Consider the following 23,743-nt stretch of genomic DNA (forward strand, 5'->3'; position numbering starts at 1 on the left):
AGCAAAAGTATTTGAAGTATATAGCGGTAAGTGCTGCACATCACTAATTAAATATCAATAGAATACTCACTGAGACTTATTATATACAAAATTAGGCATATACTAACACTCACAACATACATCTCATTAACTGGACTAGCTGGCAAGACAATATAGTTTGAAGATTTGGTTGTATATAAATGGCAGTTGGGTCATTAAAAAAAACCTTCTTTATAAACACTGTAAATTACTTTCCAGTTACATTCAGGACATATACTTTGAAAGAGTAACTATTAGTTCATGGAAAATAATTAGCAGTGCTGCTAAGAATGGCATGTTGCCGCTCAGCACCAGCTCCTGAAGAGCAGGCTATACTGACAGCTCCTGCAGCTGTGCCACACCACTGCCTGGGGCCAGGAGGGGCTGACTGCCTCAGGCAACCTGCCACCACTCCGCAGCCATCAGCCAGCTTGCAGGGACCTCAAAAGCGCATGACTAGCCCCTCGCTTCCACATCTAAATGTAAAAGTCTATAGATAAAGACATGGAGGTGGCAGGTCACTGGAGCAGCAACATAGGAAAATAAAAGAGAGTAGATACCTGACCTAGAACCTGGATGGAGTGTTTGAAGTTTAGGAAGACTAACAGAGTCCCAGAAAACAGGCTCATATTTTTTGCTGTCAACATTTCATTTTTTCCGTGTAGAAAAATAAGGGATTTCAATTCCCAAGGAAATTCACTGAGAAAGGTGAGAAGATGTAGGATGGAATCCAGTACTGAGATCTGCACTATGAGATACTCAGAAACTGATTTTAAATGCAAGTGTTACAAAGATTAATGTGATAATGGGCAATATAAAACATATAGAGGGATAAATAAGTCTTACCATAGGGACCATTTTGTGAAAGTACATAGCAGCAAATAAATAAGCGAGAGCAGAGCATTTAGTAGCAGGGAGAATGAAAATTAGGGACTTGTCTTAAGTCTGAAAAGCAGGGAAATTTGCATGATTTCTGGCATACTAATCTAGTGCTTGCAGAAAATATAGATAAGTTCAAAACAGTCACAGGACACAATATTTTCTTCTGAAGAAAAAATTTTTAAAGCAATTCAGAACAAAACAGAAATAACCTGTGAACCAAAATATTATGGCCTTTCATCTTGTGTTTCACTAGCAGGTCCCATACTCTTGCACACTAGAGGTGCCAGTGCTTTCTTCCTTGTAATCCATCCTTTATTATCTTGATGTTTCCTTCTGTCTCTCCCTCTCCTAGCCATTTCCTAGTTTTGAAAGTTGGGAAGGACAGGTTTGTTGCTATACCAACTGTCAGAAAGGACATATTCAAATCAGTCACAGCACCTACATTAAAGGTAATGTTCCAAAAAAACACTCAAGACATAACAAAATATTGAAACATCTTTTCTAGAACATTACATCATACAGTAAGTGCCTTACTATTTGAAAATCACATATCTCTCTAGTTTTGGTTCATGAAATCAATATTATCAATCTGATGCAGCAGAACATTTTTATAGATATTGCACTCACACAATTAAATGGTACACAAGAAATCCCTTCCTGTTACACAAGGATAAAAAAAATTATAATTTTCAAGATTCTATCATAAGGACACATAAACTTTTATGCCAACACTCTCCACTCTCCCACACACTGCATTTCTAAAACAGAGTCACTCTAATGTTGTGGCTTGTAACACTTTCAAAGCCAAAACCAAAGTTTTGAAAACCTTTCATGTCATCTAGAATACATAAAGTGTAATTCCAGTATGACGTTTGAAGACTATTGTTATTTTTATTCTAGAAATTATGAATGTCAACAGAACTGGAAGGCTGACATGGTGTACCTGCAAAATATATCTGTGATAACTGATCCTTAGATATTACAGGAATGTAAAAAAAAAATGGATTTCCCATGAGAAGATTACATTTTTTCTTTTATGGCTTGCTTATCCGTGTTATATTTTGTTCGAAGATCCTGGCTTACCCATAGAAGAATTATTTTAGGTCCCACTTGGTATTTATTGAAGTAATTTGAATACTGTCCTTAACTTCCATGGCATTTAGACTAGCTGTATTAATTCATTCATTTGCAAAGAACTACACACTCATGTTTACAAAATCATTTGCCTAAAAGTTCTAAAATTTAACAACAAGCAACTTGCTTTCAAAATGTATTTAAGCCTTTGCAGAAACTAGTTCAAATCTTGGTTTATGTGCATTTGTAATTTCAAGGAAGTCCTGTGTCAGAAGGTGGGTTGGGAACAGGGAGTAAAAGATCAAAGGATTGATGCCTTCCTACCACACATTTTTATTCTCAGTATAGATACCATATGAGCACCATGTGACATCCTGAAGTTAAAGCCCTCAGTCTACACCTTGTAAGCTATGGGTACATGAAAATAAGAGTTGCATCTTCGAATATTTTGTCTTATATATTTCTTAAACACTGTTACACACAGACCTCAAAGTGACAATAGTAGTGGGTGCGGTCTTTATAGCTTACAGATAATATATCTCCTTCTTGTTCTTGGAACTCATAGAGAACAAAATACCTGCCTTAATCCCCAACTGAATCAGATAAAACACAAACACAGAAAGGCAAAATTTGTCCCATTCTCCAATATGAAGCTATGTCACAGATGAATTGGGTCTGCTGTCTACCTGCAAGACAGATTTATTGGTCATGCTGTGATGTTTTTTTAGATATGGCTTTCCCGCAGTATTAGCCAGTGAGCTGTTCAGTGCGGCTGCTGTGCTCTTGCCAAAAAGGCTGATTTGGAAATCCAGTTCCCAAACTGAAAGAGACAAATGATGATCCTTTGTTTAATGATACATGAATGCCTTGATCCCCATAGAAGTCTTTATTTAGTCTTTTAACTAAATATATATATTTAGTCTTTTAGTCTAAAATAATCTGATAATTTTACATTAAATGTGGCCAATGTTTCTTTGATACAGGCTGTAATACAATATGATTCTGACAAATGGATTTTCATAATACAATAGAGAGGAAATTATATTAAAAAGTGAAGATAATGGTATGAGCAGATAAAAGGCAATGGACTGAAATGAAAATAAATAGGAAAGGCAGCTTAACTTCTCACCAACAAAACAGCCTCTCCTAGATTTCTCCTGGGGGTTTTGTTGGTTTTTTAACAAGATTCTTTCTATAGTGTATTCCTGATTAAATGATACATATTGCACTTGAATGTTAAAAAGAAATCTTAGCCAACCAAATATAAACAACAGAAGTCACAATCCATATCAAAAATTAATTTTCCAGTTGCTCCACTAGAATGTAAGTCTTACAGTTTATTGACAAAATATGTTTCCTTGTTACCCCAGTCTCAAAACTTCCCTAATTTGTAGAAGATCTGCCTAAAATGTAATGTTTTCTTGATCAAATCATCAAAGGATACTCAATATCAACTTACTTCCATCTGAAACCTTTCTTCTGTTGGCTTTTAACATTCTGTGATGAAATAAAAATTGCACTGCTAGAATCAGTGTGGAGGATAATGCTGGAATACTATTTTCAGGCACGTGCTAAAAGTGCTCTAAGAAAACTCTCTTCTTTAACATACGTGCATACATATATAATAACTTTTTTTGTTTTAGTAGAGAGTTCAGAAAAAACAAAACCAGAAAAAGTACATGACTTGCAGTAAGAAAAAGAACAGCAAGAGACTGTTGCACTCTTGTGTTATTACAAGATGAATTATTGCCAAGTGTTCTCTGTAAGATCTTGTAGGAGTGGCAACAGAGGTAATGTAAAAAGTTATTATGGTTCATAGACTCCTTAAATTTCCTGAAATCAGGGGACACTGAAATGCATAAAGTAAAGCATATATGCAAGTTCATTCATTAATTTCCTTTAGTAACAGGAAGTATAAATTTGTATATCTTATATGTTTAAGGTTAAAATCATCATTGCTTAAAAATGAAATCACCTTAAGAAATTCAAATGTTACACCCCCAATAAAATGAAACAGGAATAGTAAGAAGAATTTTGAAGACATGGCTTTTGCATTTACTGTACTCAGAAAAAAATAAATTAATTAGTATTCACAAATGATTGCCAAAGATCAAAGAGGATCAGAGAGGAAAATCAATGTTTATTATTTTAGTCTTTCAGAGTCTTCCATCTCCTGCTTTTCTTTTCAATTTTTATGTTGTGTATATTATTGATACACATCTTTATCATTTTATGACTTTCAGTATTCCAAAGGATTGAAACAGATAGTCAGAATTGAAATAAAACACTTGTAGCTATGACCTGAAAATCAACAAGGAGTAAATACACATATGCATATATTTTAACACAGCTCTTGTATTGCATCATAATAACAATGTGCTCTTTTGCTTCACTATCTAGTACCAGCAACAGTAGCTCCATGTAATTGATACTGCTGACTGCTTGATCTGGAATAAGGGTCTATTTTTTTCCATGTGTAGTTTGAGTATTTTTCATGTCTCCATTTTACAGTACATTCTGCAAGCTCTATAATGGGAGTTACAGAAACCCAGATGAATGGGTTTGGCATGCTACATGACACTGAAGAGATGAGGTGGTCACAGACATGACTGGTTGTGTCAGATAGGGGAGAAAAAAAGTCGGGAAATATTTTTAATGTCTTCAAACTAAAAAATTTTCTGAAAGGTGACTAATTTTCTAACAGTGTGGTTCCTTTTTTCTTCTGTCTCTAGGGACCTATACATGCTTGTATGTTTCTTAATATTTCATGAAAGGGCAAACAAAATCCTGTTTTTAGGAAAGATGAAGCACAGCCTTTTTTTCATTCATTACATTATGTATCTATCTCCAACATTTTGCAGAAAAGACAAAGAGTCTAGAAGATTTTAAATATATTACACTGAAAAACACTTAATAGTGATACATGACTTAAAAATAATAATAAAATTAAATAAAAAAGAAAAAGAAAGCCTGATAAACTCTCAGTATAACCCACTGGACCAGATCAGGAATGATTCTGTAAACAAAATCAAATAAGCTTTTTTTAGCATGCAGATATTTTGCCTCCATTTTCTGCAGTTGTTGCTAAAATAAAACAAAAGGTGTTTAAATTTATATAATCCAAAAATGCATAGAGACCATAGCCTCAGCTGCAGACACAAGTTCTGTGCATTTTATGAAAGGGAGTGGAAGACTACCTTTAATCTAGTTTTCCAGTTTTCTAAGGCTTGTTATGTAAGAAGCCATTACAAACCAAAGAATAATTCAACACTCCCTAGAAGGTGCTTTAAAATTAAACTTGTTTCAGAAATCTCAGAGAGATCTGTGCCAGCTGGGGACAGAAAGGACATGATATCCAGCTTTGAGGAAAAAAGCATGATTCCTAGAGAACCACACTGTTAGGAAAAAGCTCCATTTATGAAGAGTCTAAAAGTCTTCATAAAACTCCAAAGCTCAACAAAACCGGCCTGCCAGCTTTCAGTCTGCTATTAAGGTATCACACATTCATTTGGAGTCTGGGATAGTTATGGAACACATGGAAACTCTCATGGTGTGATCAGCTGTAAGTGAGACCATGGTTAGCACAGGTGTTCGCGATGGGATCTGAACATTTCGATTGCTGAGGACCATTAGTACCAATGTAGTTCCAGACACCGCGACTGCCTGAATTTGTGGTGCATGGACAGGAAAAGATTCATGTACAGCTCAGCCTTCTTCCCAGCTCTTAGGGCACAGGGAGACAGAAATAAAAGTGAGAAAAGAAGAAATACTTTGATTTTGGTTACACTGCAATTCAGTTGCTGTGTATGTTTGAATAATATACTTCCCATAGTATAATAACCCACTAGCCTGTTTTTAGCAGTCTGCCTAAAATAGAGAATGAGTAACAGGATTAGAAACATCTTTATTACAATTTTATTCCTTCTCTGTGCCATTTTTCTCAGCACTTTACTGCTTTCTCACTTCTGTCCAGGATAATAAAAGAATGGGATACCTCTCCTCTTATCCAACTATTCAGCTGATGCTAAGAGGATAATAAAAGAGTGATTCAATGTTCATTTGGAAAATCAGTCAAAGTGGATTTTGATCTATTTTCAAAGGCATACAAATCAGCTAAAAAAAATTACATAAATCCAGATTCACAGTCCCTTTCAGTAATATGGATAGGCGTAAGTATATATGACTAGATTTTTAAGGGAATTTACAGCTCTTAACAACAGTCATCAAATGAGATTTTCAAAGGTACCTAAGTACCTAATTCTCATTGGTGCTTATCTGCATCTTCATGAGCCTAAGTACTATAAAAAATCCATCCTTTGATCATCATCAAGTGCATAAAAAGCATGTAAATAGATGACATTCATTCGGAGGAATGGAGGTAGGAGGGAGTAGATAGAACAGAATAAGTAATTCAAAAGAACAGGTCATTTCATAAATAATCTACATTCTCTTTGTGTATCAGGAACAAATGACTCAGGTAAGAAGTCATAAAATTTTTGTTCCCCAAAAAAGTCTTTAGTCTTAGTCTGATTTAGGCATAGTCCCCAAAGCACAATATATTGTACCTTACATTTTCCAGTTCCACTTACCCTAAAGAAGAATAAGGAAACAGAAAAACTGTGTTTTCTTATTCCGTCCAGTCTATTCTAGTAAATTTAGGCTACTGCTGTTTAGGATGTAAGCATCTGCCCAGTCCTTTAAGGGAGCCAATTATTTCCTTTACATGCCCTGCTCCTTTAAGCTATATTTTTGAGAACATGTTTATCTCATTCTGCTTTTCCACAGCAGAAATGTTATTTCTTCTCATAAGAGAAGAAATTGTTCTGCCAAAAATTTAAATAACTTACTTTCTGCCAAGAATTCAGCTAACTTTGTTTAAACTCCATTTCTTCTGGAAGATGGAAGTGTATCTGTCTTCCAGATACCATTTGAAAATTACATGCAAATTCCTGCATATTCTTTGAATTTGCAGAAAAGAAATCAGTTTTGCCACTGAAATCATTCAGAAGATAAATGAAAAGCAAGTTAGTTTTAGGTTAAAAAAAATTGAATTTTTTTGAATTTGTGTTTTGTAATTATGAAACATTTCTTTCTCAGGAGTCATCATGTCTGTTGTGTCTGTTTTATTGTCGTGACCTGTAAGAAAAAAGGCTGTATTCCTTTTCTCTCTCACTGAGGTTTTACATTTTTCTTTCTTCTTGGCTTCTGAATGTTATTCTTATTTAAAAATAGAGATGTTTTTGTCTAGTCTCTATGTAGACAAACATATAAGCATGTCCACCAGAAGTGCAGTCTCTGCATTTCCTGTGAAATGCAGACACTTCGCTTCTGGGGGAGGTGCTTATTTACACCTGTGTGAAACAGTCCTGTGAAACAGTGACTATTCACCCTTGTTATCTCAGGAAAAAGCATGAATGATAGGCTTTCTTTATTATTATTTGATAGAGTATAAAAGCAACAGTGAAGTTTCTGATACACGAGCTGGTATGACTGCAGAACTCTGTTCCACAGAGTTCATTCACAAAAGGCATTTCCATCACTCAAGGTTTTGAATTATATAGAGAAAGTACAAACTACCTTTAAAAGTTTATCTGTATTGCTTATTTAGAATAACATACTAATAACTGATCAATACCTCTAGCTTCCTCACTAGTGAAGTCAAACTCAGCAGTATTTCTATCTACTCAAAAAATCAACATAAATAACTGATGCAGATGAGTGTTTTCTCAATTCAGTGGGTAACAAACTGTAGGGGAAATGTTGTCTTCACCAAAATTCAGCATCATTTAAGGCAAAACAAAACTAAAGTCATTGCAGTGTGCTAGAAAAAGGAAGAAAATTAGTATGTTTGATAGTTTACAACAAAGTTCCTATTTAATCTGTATTCTTATGCAACTCTAATGCTTTGTTTTATGACACCTGGATGCTGATTTTGTTTACCTAACAAATTTTCTGGATGTATAAATGGAAGAAATTACTTTTTACAGTTAGTGTGCAGAAATTATGGTTATGCTGGTAGACAGCAGAAAATAAAGAGAGGAAATGACTGAACTCATCACTGAGGGGATATAGAAGCCTTTCAGTTACTCAAATTCACAATATAGCTATCATCTGGGTTCCAGACTTCAGCTTCTTGGCACATAAATCAAAACCAAAGCTGGATTTAGCTGCTCACCTATAAGCACCTAGTACCATGTAGGACATGCTGAAACATCAACATGAGGTTGGCAGATACGCTGCAGGACCCATGGGAACTCCCTCCCTCCTGAAGGCATAGCTGGAGACCCAGCAGCAGACCCCAAGGTGCCTCAGAGGGCACTAGACAGCTATGCTTGGGCCGCTGAACAAAGTCTCAGGAGTCTTCAATGCTGGCAAATGTTACCAACTTTTCCTTCTGACAGGAAACTACAGCAGTACATTCAACTTGGGATAAAAACTGAAAGTCACGCTGAAGTTTTAATGATGTCAGAGGAGGCAGAAGAAACCTATAGATGGGTAGGATTTTTCTGAAACTAAATGAAAGCTTCTATAAACTAACCCAAAAGAAAGAACTTCTAATGAAATGTTGAAATTTTTCTGATATCTTCTATAGCAACTCAGAGAATCAGTTCTGGTTTTCTAAAGAAGTCAGGAAAGACAGAAAAAAAGATAGAATAATATAACCCTCACGTTAATAAGGTTAATAAGGTTAGCCTTAAAGAAGGGATAAAACACTTTTCTTGGGTAGACAATAGAACAAAAAGTCTACATTTCCTATATTTAATTCCATGATGAGAAATGCAACATTTTACATAAAAATAAAATCAATAATAAAATATGAAATATTCAGCTTTATCTCTAAACTGTTTCTTTTTTTAAAAAAAGTATGTTTTAATGAGATCATCCAGGCCTGATCTAAAGACCTAAACTTAGACAGTGATGACAAAGACACTAAACCATTTGTTCTTTGTGCATATAATACATTCCATTGTTATAGGATTAGTAGAATTAGTAATGAATTAGTAATAGTAGAATTAGTAATGAATTAGTAATTAAAGAATGTTTCTAAAACATTTGTTGCTCTATTTAAATAACTGATTCACTGAAGATGCTGTCTCTGATATTGACTATGCAAAGCTTGTACGCAGGCTACAAGAAAGTCAAAGAGAAATCCATGTTTTTATATCATTGTACATAAAGCTTCTTCAGAATCTACTTTTCATGTTTCACAATCCAAATTTAGCAGTTTCTCCCATCTTTTAGTCTTTAACAATGCTTAAAAGTACAAAATATAATGAAATTATTATTTTCCCTTTTTTTAACTAACTTGAGAATACCATCATCTGAAATACTAGTCTAAACATCAGTGAAAACAAATTAAAGCTGATCTTCCATCTAAATCATCATCATTACAGACTTATTTTCAAGAATGTAAAATGGCATCTACATTAAACTATCAAAACTTTGAACTGGAAAATAATTTACTATAAACTAATAAAAAATCTAGGGAGGAAAAAAATGTCTAGATGTGCACCACCACCGGAGAAAAAATGACAGAATCTGCATGAATTTTAAAAACAGCAGGGGAAAATAACCAGAAAAAAACTTCCAGGATACATGACTCTGCACCAATAGAGTACCTAAATTAATCTGACAAATAAGTTTTAGCAGCACTAGCACAAATGATCTGAAATTATATATATTTTTTTTTCTTACAGGTAAACTAAAAAGGATACTAACAAACCAAAATAGTTCAGCTAAAGTGGCATTCTGGGGCAAATTAATTAATGAGGTGTCTTTAAATAGAAAATATATCTATTTAAGTGACCAAAAAAATCCTTCTTTCGATTGCTCATGATACCTAGCCAGACTTTTCTGCTTAAACTGCATCTAATGTCTGACTAATTGATAGTCAGGGGCAAAATTAGAGTCTCACACTCTGTCTTCCTAATTCAAGGCATACATAAAATGTTGATTCAAACAGAATAAACCACCACATTTTACATTAGAAAGATGTCACAGTCCTAGACCATTTCTAATAAATAAATAACAATGAAAGGGGAACAACGGCACAATAACAATTTGTCTGGCATCAGCCTGTTCAAAATTCCTTCAAAGGCGCGCTGAGGGAAGTCTGCAGCACGGTCCCTCAGGAGACATTGGCATGCTTCATTATGACAATCCTTGGCAGATCATCAGTTCTGCTCAGGAAGTGATCAGCCCCTTCCAGCAACCAAACTAATTTGTTTCCCATTCCAGCTTTCAGATTCTCCACCCTCTGACCTTGTTCTTTTCTCTCCAAAGCAACCAAGGCAAACAATCCCATTTGGATTAGACTCTGGGCTATCCAAACCAACTCGAAGCAAAGGAGAGAGGTGTGCCATACCCATCATCACCTACTGTGCTACTGTCTACCCAAGAACATGAAAGGAAGAAGGATGGCAATCTCTGTTCCTTGGTGATTAAAGATTTTTCATTAAACTGCATAAACATCTGTCAAATGGTTTTAAAGGAAAGCATGCTTGACATATTTTTAAAGGTTGTTCTCTTTTAATGAAATATATCTCATTAAATTCATTCAGATCACTTTCCAGTCATCTGGCGCAACAAGGTCTGAGTTGCTTTCAAAACAGTACTTCATGAATGGAGAGCCTCGATATCTTTCTTCATTTAAATTTTGATCAGTCTGAATATCATTTCTGTGATGCTTTCTTAGCTGCTGTTCTGAATTAAATTACACTGATTTGTTTCTACTTGGTATTATGTATGCAGTTGCAATTAGGCCATTACACTCTTAAGTTTCCATACTGAAATAAGAAACTTTGCAGAAGTAATCCTTCACTGGCCTTGCCACAGTGGAAACTGCCTGCTTTAAGCTGAACAAAACCCCTGAGCATGCCCCTTGAGGACTGTTTGAAAGTCAAAACATTCCTGTCAAAAAAGATGGGAACCCTGATGAATCCTGTTTTCCTTAGTAGGATGTAGGAGTTTAGTATCTGGGATAATTCATCCATGGCAAAATCCCTGTTCCAGAAAAATCAGCAGCAAATGCTTGTCCCCAAGACTGAAATTTTATTCAAGCTATTCTGATTAATTTTCACAGATTATTTTTAAAATAGCTATTTATAGCCAAATATTATAGATATAACCATGAGAAATGCTACAGTTATAACTCATGCAAGAATACTGGTCACTATCAATAATTTTTGTTTGAAGGTGATGGAGACTGTACAATAGATCACATCTCATTTCTGTGATCTGGGAACACGAGCTATTGTGTCACTGCTGAACCTTTCTGTCATTTTAACACATTAGGGTTTATATGTTGTTTGACTTCATCTTTTATAACTGAATTAAATATATTCACTGATAAATGCCTGGACTGTGTCAAAAAGAGAACTGACAAAGAAACCATTAAAATTCACAATCATGTAGTGTTTAATTTTAATCTATCAGTTCAGTTGCAGCCATCTGCACAATTAACTTGTCCAACCAAAGAGAGAAGGAGGAGGCTTAGCTTGAATCCAGGCTTGAGAAAGGAATGTGATTCTGCACATGGGCAAAGGATTTTCTGCCGAAATAAGATCACTAAAATGACATTCCCAGGACTACCTTTCTCTTGGCAGACTGATGATCAAGGAAGCAGACACAACTGGTAGATAGTTGCTGTGATGGCTGTAAAATTAAACAGAAGCATATGATCTACTGTGTCTGGTCAAGAATTCAGCAGCACTTCACCCAGCCCCAAAAAGCCTTCTGTTAATAATTATTTTGAATGACATGGGTTTTAAAATCATCAGCTGAACTGTAGAACGTACCAAGCCTTATTATCAATTATTTTATTTTTCTTTTTTCTCCCTGAGCATCAGGCTTGTTGATACAGCTTCCTGAAACTGAGAGCTGCCTAAATCCACATGAATGCCACAATCATTAATCATAAACATGACATTAAAGCTCCTTGGAGCATGGATTGTACCTTCCTCTGTATGCAGTGCAGACATTGAATGAATAATAGACAGTATCACAAGTCCTAAGTCTTTTGACTTCACTGGTTAATTACTCCAGGTATAAATGTTGCCCAATAATCATCAAACCAGCACTTTATTTTTATTTAATTTGTGCAGATGTACTTTTACCTTCTCTTATAGGGTCTTTTTCTGGCTGGAATTCTTTAAGGAATTCAGGAAATTAGACACTTAGCTCTCTGAATTTTGAAATCTCAGCCAAAAAAAAGAATATATAATCATTTACAGAAAATATTTTTCACCAGTAGTTCATTTCTTTCTGTACTAGCATCCTGCTACTCTGCTCTCAATGCAGCAACAGCTTGATACAGGGAACACTCAAAAGAAAAAGATACATCAAAACCAGAAACAAACCGCAGCAGCAACTTAGCTCACAGAAAGCTGCATGCTTTAGGATAAATATTTTTATTGCCCTTTCACCCTCACTGTGGTAGTGCCATCCTTAACTATTGGAATCTCACCATCATTAGGGGGATCCTTGGTCTTTGTATTCTCTTCTAAAGATCATATCTTTTTTAAGAAATTTGATAATTTAACCAGCATTTTTAGTCTTTGATGCTTCATTTTAAATTCAAATAATGTATTTAGATTTCTAAACAAATACATCAGGATTCAAAATATTAGCCTATGTTTATAAACGGTACAGTGGTCTCCAACTTTTCTCTTATCTGATAAATGTGGCAAACCTTAACATGATGAGAGGGAGTGAGACAGAATATAATAACGTGATCCAAGCAACGACCAGAAAGTAACAGTGTTGTGTAGTTACTATCAGTGACCTGATTTCAAGGGAAAGTTCTCATTAAATGTATGAATCCAATAAGACCATATTGACAGAAAGAGGCGATTCCACAGAAAAGAAAATCTCAGAGAATTGTGATTATAGACAGTGTATCAAAACTCTGAAAAACAGAAAAGAAATAATAAATCTTACTTATTCACAGGTACATACAATCTCTATATGCAGAAAGCTGTCAAGTTAGGATTTACATATAGGATTATATGACATTCTTTCAGATCTCAGTTTTTTAGAAGGAAAGTATCTAGATGTCTTTATGACTCATGTAGATTTGGTTATATAAATTGATCTCCAGTTATCTGTTTTCTATAGTGAGTTTCTGCATTATAATGGCTAAAATAAAAGCAACTCCTGAAAAAAAAAAAAAAACAAACCAAAAAAAACCCAAAACAAAACTATAAAATATGCAGTAATCTCTTTATAGTTTGCTCAAATCTTGATCAGAACATGCTATGTACCACATCCCAAATCTCCTCAAATATCCAACATTGTTAAACCTAATACCGATGAGACAGAAACAGCAGTACCCCAAGAGATCTGAGTTTTTTCACAGGGTGTTCTGGCAGCTCAGCTGTTGGGACAACAACCATCTACTGCCATGGACTCAAAAGCAGCTAAACAAAATTTCACTCTTCATCAGCACTTTCTTCATTTACTTCCAGGAAGACTGAAAGCAATTCAAAAAGTTTCAAATTTTATTTAGAATGGTTTCAATCTAGCCTTTCTTTTGAAATAATTGCTTCTTTATTTCTGTGTTGAAAATGAATTCTGAATGAAAATAACAACAATCATTGAACGTCTTGTCAAACATTTAGGACTCCAGAATAAGGAAAAGGTCTACAGTTCTTCTCAGATTCTGGGATCATTTCCCATCTCTTTCACAACTTTTCCCATAGCAGTTTTGACTAGACATTTAGGTCTCAATTCATTTCATCCTTATGTGACTTTAAATAAGGGTCATTACCTCTACTTGTCTTCACTTAACCAACATAAAATGTAGGTAATAAAATATCCTTTCTATGTCAGATGCATTTTCTGACTGTATGAAATGTTATCAAGGAAAACATTTTCTCTGATGTTATGTTATTACAGTGCACAATACTCATCCAAAAAGTCAACAGAGGAGATTCACCTGATGTGTCAGCAGTCTCCAGCTGTGTCATCCCAAACACCTATGACAGTGTCCAAAGCACTGGATCATATAAAATCTTACTGGATCCCTAATTAAGATGATATAATAAAAAAATTGAAAATGCTTGGATTAAGGAATTTGCATTAAAAGAGACTTCCATGCATTTTCAATAACTTTACATTATCATGAAAAATAAAGTACTATCTCAATGTAATTACAGTGCCATCATTTAAACTTTTCCTTGTTTTCAGCTTAACTCCTTTATCAATTTAGCCCTACCCAGTCATCACTTCTTATAACCTCCCAGTACCCAGTTCTGTGACCCATTCCATCAAACAAGCAAGCTGTAACAACCATCTGATTTTTGCCTTTTTATTGCTTCTTTCTCCTAGATTACAGTGCACTAAATGCCCAAACCTTGACAAATAGCTCCCCATCATATTAACACTTCATTTCAGTGACACACATCTTGTTCTTATTGAGGTCAGTCTAAAAAAATTTTTTGACCCTGACCCTGACCCTGGTGTGGTCAAACCATCCTCTACTTTAATTCTCCCAATGGAAACAGCTTTATAAAGTTGATACAGTTGCCTCATTTTTGGTATCTTGAATATTTCAAGACTTACCTCCATTTCTACCCTTGTCTCTCCACCTGTTTTACCTTTCTTTCTATAATCTCACAGTATCCAAAAGACCTTTTATTTGGCAGCTGAGCATGCCATCACCTTCGTTTTCTTGAAAAATTCTCAGTACTAACTTCTACAGAAAATCTTATAAAAAAGCAGCAATAATAACATGATAGATTTAGACACAATTTTTAATCTGCACAAATATACACAAAAATTAATCCAATGACCATATAATCTTACTTAATCCCTTTCCATGCACCCAATCCTCATTTTAATTCTTTTTCTTGTACCAAATCTAAATTCAGTTTTGCAATTCTTTTAAAGAAAGAACCACATATAAATAGCTCCTTTGTGTACTTCTTTGAAAAGAGAAAGCTGGTTGCAAAATACAGCTAATCTTATTCAGATTAGAAGTAATGAACGCACTTTAAGAAAGTGATTAGTATATGGAACAGATATCTAGGAAAAGAACACTTCCCATACCTTCTCCATATCTAGAAAACTTCAAACCAATTTTGGTACTCCTCTAGAAGCAAACATTTCAATATGCAGTTCACATGTTGCAGATTAGACAAGGAATTGCACTACCTAATACTTGATTGGTCTTTTACTTAAAAAACTTCTAGTGCTTATTTCCTCTCAAAAGTAAACAGTATGCCAGTCCACATATAGAAGCTACAGTCATGAACAGTTCAAGGAAACAATGAACAAGCAATTGATTAAAAGTAATAGAGAGATTTCAGTACAGCTCACCATGCACAAGATACATAGATCTTTGAACCTGATAAAAAGATTAATTTATTTCTGTCTTTGGATAAGAATATCAAATGACTATTACTACCATAACTATTTCAAATACATGAATTCAATGGGGTTTTCTTTATAAATAGTTCTTGCAGGATAAAGTCTTTAACTGCTGCTGACAGTGGAATATTCACAGAAGTTTCAGCAACAAAATCAGCTGGTCATATCTAAGGGAGAGAGTTTTCAAAGTATTTGGCTTCAGGACTAACCTCAGACTTAATTCTGTAAATTTTATTCCATTTGAAACTTCAGTGTCTCCTTTCCATTGGTAAAATAAATGGAAACATAAATCAAAATTGAACTAAATATCTCTTTCATTATTCTTGAATCTAATATCTAGAGAAAAGACAAACTAGATTTCTGAAGGTTATTTGAAACTTGTTTGTGAGCTCTGAGCTGTTTTTTTTTAGTTTACAAGCTAAATTCTATTGTACAGGTACAATGTGGATAATGTGGATAACTGTTTCTTTCTTCTGACACAAAAATAAACTTTCCCTTCCTCCTGTGTAATATTTCCAATTTATTAAAAAAATAACAGACTTCTATAAAATCTATTTTGCAACAAGTTTTTTTAGTGCCATGAACTACGAAATCAGAGAAAATATAAACAATGTACCCATCTTTTAATCTCTTTTAACAACAACAATAACAATTATATTTTGTGTCAGCTTTTCAAGGTGGCTTTCACAAGGCCCAATGTTCCAGCATGTAATTATGTCAATCTGTTTTCAGTTTTGTTTTCTTTTTCTTTAAACACTTGTAAAAGCAATATCTAGGGAATTTCACAGCTGATGAAATCTTGGCCTTAAGATGGTGAATCGCAGAACTCCCACTGATTTCAGCTGGGCCTAGAATCTCATTAATGCCTTTCAAAATTTATTATCTTATTAAATTAAATATAAACAGGTACAATTAATTAATTATGCTTTTCCAAAATCTTCACAGTTTCATTTCTCAAAGTTTCAGAAAGACAGGTCCTAGAACTACTCAGATCAATGCCTGAATCCACATTACCTCCCCTGCCTTTGGGGAGAAATGGCAATATTTTATGTAATAATGGGCCTAAAACTGTTATTTCATTCAGGATTGCACAAATTCTTCATTTTAAAAGAATATAAAATATTCAAGAAGCTATCAAAGCATATGTCTTTTCTTTTTCAGTTCTATAAATAATGAACTTAACTGTACAAACAGTTTGGCCCCTGAAAAGTCAAAACAGTGTTAAATTCATTCGCAGTTCTTGGCAAAAAGTACTGAGGATATTAAGCTAAACTTATTTTCTGAAGATATGTATTCTCCCTGAGATTCATACCTTAAGCACCTGAGACCTCAGCTGCTGAAATTTAGAATTCCACCTCAGGTAAAATCCCCGAGAATGAGCCACTGTATTTTCTACTGTATTTATGACAGATTTTCCATGTAAGAAATCTTTTTTCATGTTATTTCTTTCCTAAAAATTAAAATCAGTCTAAGTACTAAGGGGAAACATTTATGGAGTATATCATCAGTAAAGCACAGTGCAGTGAGCACAACAATAAAATAAAAAATTAGCTGGAGGCCTAAAATAAACTCATGTGGCTAAATCCTACCCTGTGCACAGGTGCACTGGGGAATGGTGATGTTATGCAGAAGCTTTCCTCTCTAGTCCACCCATATACAGTAGCGGCAAGGCAAATTTCCGAAATACGCAAGACACTAGTGAGAAGAAAGCTTAGCTTCTTGTGTCAGTGAAGGAAATGATCTTACTACTGCCAAAGAAACATAACTATCCCACTCCTAGCATGTTCCCTACTCTGTGAAGGAAATATTTGCCCCTTTTTTCACTAAAGAAGAAGAACTTTGGTCTTGTGCATCTTCGCTCCTCCGTCACATACATTTTCTTTCTCTGAGCCCTTCCATCCATAAAGAAAAGGAAGACTCCTGGTCACAGTATGAACAGCTGCTCCTCACTGCCACTCTCTGCTCTTCAGCACATTAACTCTGTGTGCAACTCATGCAGCACATGTGAATGCTGGGTTTCCTCTCCTTCGTGCTCAGGTTCCTGCTAAGTGTATAAGTGACCCTCAATTTAGTCAGCACTTACATAAAGAGGAGGATTACTTTACTTTTCTACTGCCCAGCCACTCATCTGGCCTGTGACACTGCTCCTTTCTTCAAGGTACAGAAACTATAAAGCACAATTACCTTTTCCTGACTGTAAATGTGGGGTGCCATTCTTATCCAGCTCTTATTTTTGATCAATTTTAGATGCAATTATTCAAACTTATCACTGAAATAATATAAATAAATTATATAAAATGACATACAATAAAAGTAACACATGAAACCATGTTTTTTTCTCAGATTTTTTGCTGATGGATACCAAAACACTATCCAAATACCCTTTCTATTTAAATATTGTCCACCTATATGTAGCTATTAATTGTTAATATCTTTATGTAGGTGATAAGACAATCAGGCCTTGTCTAACTATTGCTCAAATGCTTTCTCAACGAAGTAGAAGAATACTTTGGAAGTAAATAACTTGTGATGCCAAAGCAAACCTTTCTACACTTTCCTACTGAACACTGCCTTTAGTTGTGGAGCAACACGACAAATGCTCCACTGAAAAGAAACTTTGCAGTATCTGCTTTTCAGGTCATGAACTTTTTGTCCATTATGCTGTTGTTGCCATTGATTCATTAATTCTATGGAGCTGCATGCAGTTTTGCATTCATTATTTAACCTGTTCTGAACTAGAATAGGTTACAAGGGTCAAAAGTTCTTTTTTTTGTAAAAAAAAAAAAAAGTCTAAAAACCAAACAGCCTATGAGATAAGGCTGTACACAACAGCGTTTGATGTATTACATCTCACTGGTATCTGACAACCCTTACTCCCTGGTGATGCAATTCTTTTCTAATAATTTAGTCTCAGTCTATTAAAAGACAATTACAGATAATGCATCCAGGCAAGTGGTGAAGGATGTCCAGAACAGTACTTGTAGAAAGGTTATCAAAACACAATTCTCAAAAAAGAAGTGTGCTATTGATTTTTTAATCATTTCAGACAGAGACTTTTATATAGATTTTCTAAAGAATTGAACATAACTAGAGGAAGCTGGAAATGGATTTCCCCTTTGCTGCTTCATATGTCATAATAATAGATTTTTTTTATTAATTTACCACTAAGTAAAGAACATAGCTAGCTGTTCAGAAGTCATCTTATGATACCTAGAGACTTGATAGACTTTCAAATCTGTTCCTATTTTGAATGTTACCAGATTCCATATTCCACACAACTCCTGATGTACAATTATTTCACATTATGCATAAATTAATACTAAATCAGAAGTAGTCATTGAAGCTTTTCTTCTGTGCTGCTGCTATCATCTGGGCTTTCAGTTATAAGTTGGTCACAGAGTAAAACAGGACCTTTAGCAGCATTCTGCTTCAGAAAACTTTTCTGATGATGTGAAGTTGCCATTCAGAAGCTAGAGACCAGGGGAACTTTGAGAATGCTTACCTTTTTATTTGGATAAGGATGAATTTTAAAAGTAGTTTACCTAATAAAGTTACATGGTTTATCAGAGTATTTTGCAATCTATTAAATACAAATAATTTCCTAGGACATCTGGTCTAATAACTGTCTGCCTATCTATATAGTCCCCATGATAATGCAAGATGCAGGGGGCGAGTACTTCACAAGACACATCAACTGAACACACACAACACTGGAACTTAGCAAAATAGAGCATTAAAGCAGACATTGTAGAGTAAAAATTTTGCTTTCAACATCTGCATGTAGGGAATGAAAGGAAATGGTGTCGGGAGCAGGGAAACCCTGAGGTCATTCCTAACATTTCTGAAAATGATTTGACATTTTTAACATTCTCTTGCAGATCTGCTCATTGTAGACTATTGCTAATTTTCAGGCTTGGAATAGCAGAACATATGAACAGTTTTCATTTCTTCTCTTCCATACTGTAATTTCAATAACCCTTTTACCTGGTGCCACAGTCAAGATGGCAGTACAAGATAATTCAAGATGAAATGACTGTAAATTACTTTGTTAGGAATCATGGCTGTTACTGTGAATGGGAATTTGAAGTACCCATCAAAGTGTAAGAAAGCAAGCCCTGCTGAGTAAATCTCAGGTGTGACAGAGGTGCTGCCATACCTTTGTCCTTAACCACATTGGTCAGCTTCTCTGTCAGGCTCCAAATGGTGCTTTTTCAAAAGGGAAGCTGGTCTGATGTGTGATATGATCTGTATGTAAAGGCTTTCTACAGTTAGCTGGATCTCCTTGCCCAAATGTTGGCATAGCACTACAGAAGCAGACACTGTTTTTGGTCCAGGTGGCAAATACCCGTAATGGCCATAAACCAGACATGCTTCAGGAAGCAATGAGCCTAAATGCACGTCCCACTATCTGTTGCTGTCTATTACCTACCAGGCAAAGCAATGATTTTAAATCAATGTAGTCTTTGAAATATATTGAAAAATTATTAGAACAGCACTGTCAAGCTTAATGCAGATGTAAATCTAAACATGAATGCACATCTGAGCAGGAATTGATCAGGGGAGCTGTATAACCACACATATATTTATATATAAAGATGCTCACAGACTTTTACTGTACTTTTCTATACCTATCATGGACTAACAAACCACTAGTATGGCACTTATAGGAAAACTTAGGTTTCAGGGAATCTCTCTGCTTGTTGGATTTCCTTCAGGTGGACAGAGGAAAGGAGACCAGGACTCTGTATGTATGAACAATGACAGCATCTCTACCACAGTCTTCAGAGATTAACAGAAGACTCTTTTCAAGAACACCAAATTCCAGGTTTCTGCATTTCAAGAGGGTTAAACAGGAAGTTCCTTAGTGGTGCTCAGCCTCTGTGCTGAACCCTAGATATTACCCTTCCTCTCCTCTGCACTTAAGTGTTGATCTTAAAACAGGAATATGCCATAAAATCTTTACAAACAATATTTCTGGTAACTGTTGACCTATAAAATAAAGTAAATAACGTAGTTTTCTTACAGTATGACTACCCTGCCTATACAGTGTAGGGAAAAGATTTTAATTTCAAAACCATTTCTTACCACACACATTTGTAATGTAAAAAAAAAAAAAAAAAAAAAAAAAGTATGTGAGATTTAAAGCACAGTCTTGACCACATTAATAAATAATGAAGTTAGGTCAACATCTGTGAGATGGAAATGGTATCAAATGTGCTACTTATACATGCTAAATTCACCACTGTAACAGTACACTGATGATTTCTAGGACTGCCATGAACATCAGATGTTTACAGTGTCCCGACAAGGTTGTTTGAACACTGTCCCAGTGCTTCCTGCTAGGTTACAATATGTTGGCCACAGGTGACCTAGCAACCATTAGTTTGGAGAACTGCATTATAAATCTCACATGAACTTTAAGTTTATTGTTAATGACTATGATCTTACAGTATGCAGTTCAAATGCATACGCCGATGGCTCCCTCTTCTGGATAATCCACACAGAAAATAAGAATTACTTATTTAAAAGTGAAGGGAAAAAAAAATAAAGGGCATGGAAGGAGGAAAATGGAAAAAAGACATTTTAAAGTAATGTGTTCTTTATCAAAACAGACTCATTTTCTTTCTCAATCTTTTCCCAAATTTTCTGTTTTACATTTCATGAGTATTTTACCTTGAAAGTATAATTTCAGCCACAAAAAAAAAAAAATGTTGTGGACAAAGACATCATATACATTGTTGTCAAAATTTTTTTTTTTTTCCCTCTGAATTGTTCTTTGTCTCTTATTACAACGTGTAGCAGTAGTGTCAAATAATCTGTAAGAAACTGAACAAAAAAGAGGACAGAACAGGTTGGAGCTACAATTGAAAATGTATGGGTGGATTAAAGAAACCAAATATTGACATAAAGTAGCTCATATGAGTAGAGAGGTGCTTGCCATTGTTAACAACAGAATACATAAGAGAGGAATGGGGCACACATTCATAGGGCCTGGGCAGTTAAACAATGGTTAAGCCCACAAGAGTAGGTTAAAACATGAATTGAAAACAAAAAAAACCTTAGAAACTTTTCTCCTGAATAAAATACCATATTTTTAACATTTTAATAAAAATGGAATTAAAAGCTTTTACAAGAAGCCAAAAAAATTAATGGTTTTATTTTTTCAAGTTAGAAAAGTTTCTTTTGAACAGAGTTTGTTTAGTTTAAAGGTTAGTTTGATCAATACATTCCAAAATACATTTTTATTGAAAAAATAAACTAGAAAATCAACTGTTTGTATTCAGTATATCTGAGGATGGATACAATCTACATGATAAGGTTTAGAGCAATCTCATTTAAAGGCAACAGCCTTACATTCTCAACTTTGAATATGAGGAGCTGAAGAAGTGAACAGAACTAAAAAAAACCAAACTACCCCATTTAAATGGTTTAAATGAAAGGAGATATTAAATGGATATTCCATGACTGATAAATAAAAATCATTTACTAGTAGAATAAGAACATAAGAATGAAATCCATCTCCTGAATCCAGTTTAGGAAGATAAATTAGTAATATAAATTAGCTTCAACTGCAACACTGCATTCTCATTAGGAACATAATTTCTTAAGTGTTAATAGCTGAAGGATTTAAGCAGATGGACCAGAATTTCCACCTCATATAAGCCCTGAGAAATAGAATATTTCTTTTGTGCTTTGGATTGGCTAAACCAGTGTAATTTATCAGGCAAGGAAACCCTGCTCGTCAGTACTGTCTACAAATAATTTTCACAGAAGAAAATAAAACACTTTGAGTACAGATTTAAAGGCCTATCTTTAGGGTCTCCATTTTCTTTTTAACTTAGACCTTTGGATTTTCAGATTTCCATAATTTATTTTATTTTTCTTTCATAGATCTAAGTTCTCCTTAGAGACAGCTAGTTAGAAAGAAGATCGAATATGAGATTAAATCTTTGAATTTCCTTACTTCATTCATTACTTTAATTACAACAATAATATAGACATTCCTTTTTTCCTTCACAGAAAATATGAAAAAATGGAAAAAGTAATCCAGTCTTTCTCAAAGAGAAGTGCTGTCAAGTAATTTACAGTGAAACTAAGTCACATTCATTAACTTTTTAAGGGCTGCTGTGCAGATTTACACAAAAACTAATAAAAATACAGAATTTAAAAAGCATAATTTAACAGCGAATTATAACTCTTTAGAAAACCTGAAAGTGAAATGAGAACTGCTCCATAAGCAACATCAAAATATTGCATGATGATGGATAAAGATGACATTTGCAAGGTTTAGTAATGCAAAATGGTGAAGTTTACAGGAAATTAATCTAATATGGTAGACATATCATTTCTCACAGAAACTGGATCATAATTCAACTGTCTTCACCTGACAAGGTCAAAATTTACCACAGTGTACACTAGACGACTGTAAATTGAAGAGGCTTCATCACACCTTAAATCAGTTTCTGCATAATTTCAGACATAAAAATCTAATTCTGTGGCAACCAGAGGATCCGTCCCTGCTATATTAAAAGGAAATTCTCCAAAACTTTTTACTAAAATATAGTGAAGAGAAAAAAACCCTATCTACTCTAAAAAAACCTGGTCATAATTAATTTGAATTATCAGCAAGCAAGTGAATATACAGTTTCCTAGGAAAGATAACACATAAAACAAAACCATCTATTTCTTTCAGCATATCAGTTTTGTTGCAGCCTCAAGTTTCATTCTGATTAAGATGAAAACAATATGATCAATCTAATAAATATTGAGCTTTTTAGGGTATAGATTTCAAAATCAGCGTATGCTGCATATATTAAATCGTAACTACAAATTCAGTTCCCGTCTATTCTTATGGATTCTTCTGAAAACACGATCCAAAAAAAAAAAAAGATTCAAGACTAATATTATATTCAAGTAAAAAACATCATTATTCTTGGTAGGGGCCCAATCATAAAACCAGTGAAGAGGCTCTTCTGATCAACATTAATGACGTCCAAAGTCCTAAAGCATAGCTGTAACTTTTGTCATTGACCTACTCAGTAAACTACTCATACATATTTGATAGAACCAGGTATTGAAGGGCTAAATGATTGTAGAAAATACTATTTTTATTATGTATGACCCAGGTCAATTTTTTATGATTTCACAAGAAATTACTGGCATTTCTGAAAGTGGAACAACTGCTTTCAGTTTTAGGGTGTTCTTCATTTTTTTATAGACATGTTACTACTGACTACTCCAGAGTCAGCTTCTCCCACCAGCAGGGTCCCAGGTTCACAAAATTAACCATGGAGTTGATTCAGGACCTGATGAGACAACCAGGTTTCTTTGATGCTCAGGCAGTTCAGCAGGCAGCTAGCAAAACACTATGCAGTGGTGATCACAATGGTATATGAGAGTC

Source organism: Strix aluco, chromosome 4 (assembly GCF_031877795.1).
Source record: "Strix aluco isolate bStrAlu1 chromosome 4, bStrAlu1.hap1, whole genome shotgun sequence".
NCBI classification, from domain to species: Eukaryota; Metazoa; Chordata; class Aves; order Strigiformes; family Strigidae; genus Strix; species Strix aluco.